Source organism: Sinocyclocheilus grahami, unplaced genomic scaffold (genome assembly GCF_001515645.1).
Source record: "Sinocyclocheilus grahami isolate Dianchi unplaced genomic scaffold, SAMN03320097.WGS_v1.1 scaffold959.1, whole genome shotgun sequence".
Classification (NCBI taxonomy): Eukaryota; Metazoa; Chordata; class Actinopteri; order Cypriniformes; family Cyprinidae; genus Sinocyclocheilus; species Sinocyclocheilus grahami.
In genome coordinates this window covers 389,473-392,301 of record NW_015506138.1, presented here as the reverse complement: position 1 = coordinate 392,301, position 2,829 = coordinate 389,473, and the positions used below count along the sequence as shown (strand labels likewise).

The window sequence follows — 2,829 nt, the reverse complement described above, 5'->3', positions numbered from 1 at the left end:
ACACACACACACACAGACACGCACACACACAGACACACACACAGACACACACACAGACACACACAGACACACACAGACACACGCACACACACACACGCACACACACACACGCACACACACACACACGCACACACACACACAAAAACAGACAGATAGACAGGCACATAGACAGAAAGACACATAGACACACTGACAGGCACAAAAACACACAGACACAGACACAGACACGCACACGCACACACACACACACACACACACACACACACACACACACACACACACACACACACACACACACACACACCACACGCACACACACACACGCACACACACACACGCACACACACACACGCACACACACACACGCACACACACACACGCACACACACACACGCACACACACACACGCACACACACACACGCACACACACACACGCACACACACACACGCACACACACACACGCACACACACACACAAAAACAGACAGATAGACAGGCACATAGACAGAAAGACACACAGACACACTGACAGGCACAAAAACACAAAAACACACAGACAGACAGGTGTGTGTGTGTGTGCGGTCAGTGGTGATGTATGTACACGCCCTGCGTGTCTCTGTAAGTCTGTAAGTATTGCGCTTTGACATGCATCTGATTTTACAGGCAAGTTCATCCCTGCAGAAACACTCACTCACACACACACAGAGAGAGAGAAACACCTCACGAGACGTTAACGTGTAAGCATAAAAGTTACTTAACAGAACTAAATAAAAACTAATAAAAACTGACAGAAGCACAAATCAAAATGACAAAACTAAAATGAAAAAGAAAATTGTACATATAACACCGAGTCCTAACTACACGCGACGCAACAAGCAATTTGTGTCCCCACACCAGACAGAATCAATCAAACACCACAGCCAATCAGAAGCGTGCGTGGGCGGGTCCCTCTGGAAGCGTTTATGATCTAATTCATTAATATTGAACCTTTTTAACATGATTCAATGTACATACTGAGTGACTGATACCATCTTTTTATGGAATACACTTGTTGGTTCGCCTTGTGTTTGCAGTTTTAATGTTCATGTTTGCTTTAATTTATTTTGAACATCTGAGCTAAACTATCTCTTGTTGCTTTCAGTATGGCTATAAATGTCTTGTAATATGATATTTAAACTCATATTAGAGACACTTTCAGCACTGAATAAAGCACATAATCAGTACCTAAGATCATCATTGTCATAGTTGAATGTTGGTTAGGACAAAAACTCAAATTAACTTGGAAAAGATACCTTTTAATCGTGTGTTGCAGCATCTCGTGTAGTTAAATATAAAAGATAAAAATAAAACCTAATTCGAAATATTAATAAAATATATAATTGTATAGAATAGAAATATGAAATATATAACAGTATGTAACTAAAATAAGTTTAAGATGAAGGACCAAATTTACTATATTAACTGGAAATAAATTAAAATAAAGTGAAGCTGAAATATAAATGTATTAAACTTAAATAGCAGTATTTTTATAAAATGTAGGCATATGCGACAAACTTTTGTTTTAAAACTATAAAATACTATAAAAAACTAAAATACTATATTACACTCCCAGCGAACAAAAGTATGTTTATGCTAACGTTCCCATGAGGTTATAAAAATGTTTGAACGTTCTCAGATTGTTCAAAACGAATGTTTCATATAGTTGTTTTTCAAACGTTACTTTTGAATGTTCTCTGAGCGTTCCGAAACAAGTAGTAACGTTTAAACAAAGAAGACAGACGAACATGTAACTTAAATGTCTCAGGAACAAACATTCCCTGATTTAAATGTTCTGAGAACATTATGACCAGATAACGAACGTTCTATTAACGTTACTACAACGTTTATGTTATGTTATGTTTTCTGTGGGAGCAGAATTGGGTTCCTCGAGAACCCAAAAAAATGACTAATAAGAATTCTTTAAAACCAGCTCACCCTGAAAGTCTCCATATAACACACTCTCCATAAATAATCATAGGAATTATATATCAAATCACGCTCTTCAGATTTTTCAAGAGCCCGAAAGGCCAAAGCAAACATGCTGTCGTGTGTTCCTCCAGTAAATCAGATCCTAATACGTCTCCCATAAGGCCGGCAAGCATCATTAGACACACAGATCTGCCATCAGTCACTAACACAAACCCCAGCGGCCGCTCGAACGTTTGGACACCTGTGTGTTAATGACCAAAACACACACACACACACACTTTCACATGTGCTCGAGTTTTTAGGGAAAGTGTGTGTGTGTGGTACCTTGGTTGCAGGTCTTGCCGGTGAATCCTGGATGGCAGCGGCACTGATCCGGTCCAACACACTCGCCGTGTTTACAGCCCGCCTCACACACAGCTACACACACCACACACAACACATCAGCTACTGCTCACACGGTTCCTGCGGGATACACTACTACAGGATGCACACAGCGTACAGCGAGAGAATTCTCTGTGTGCTCCAAAGAGTAAAACCTACTATATTTGCCAATATGTTAAACTTGAATAATATTTAAAAATCTACAACTAATAAAAACTTGAAAAAGGACAAAACCACATAATAAAGTCACTAAAGTTTATAGTCAAATATAAAAATAAAAGCTAATGCAAAATATTAATGCAAACTACACAAAACTTTATAAGTGAGATTTTATAAAGTCTGTGTGTTTTTGTGCCTGTCTGTGTGTCTTTCTGTCTATGTGCCTGTCTATCTGTTTGTTTGTGTGTGTTTGTGTGTGTGTGTGCGTGTGTGTGTGTGTGTGTGTGTGTGTGTGTGTGTGTGTGTTTGTGTGTGTGTGT

General features: G+C 39.2%; 1 protein-coding gene across 1 annotated transcript in view; it reads right to left on the bottom strand.

The window, feature by feature from the left end:
- The window catches only part of LOC107564762 (nephronectin-like), a 10,508-nt gene extending 8,146 nt beyond the window's left edge, over positions 1-2,362 (bottom strand). Inside the window, exon 1 of the mRNA XM_016249914.1 lies at positions 2,294-2,362. The gene's annotated coding sequence lies outside the window, so the exon portion shown is untranslated. The remainder of the gene's footprint in view (positions 1-2,293) is intronic.
- Between the last annotated feature and the right edge of the window lie 467 nt (positions 2,363-2,829).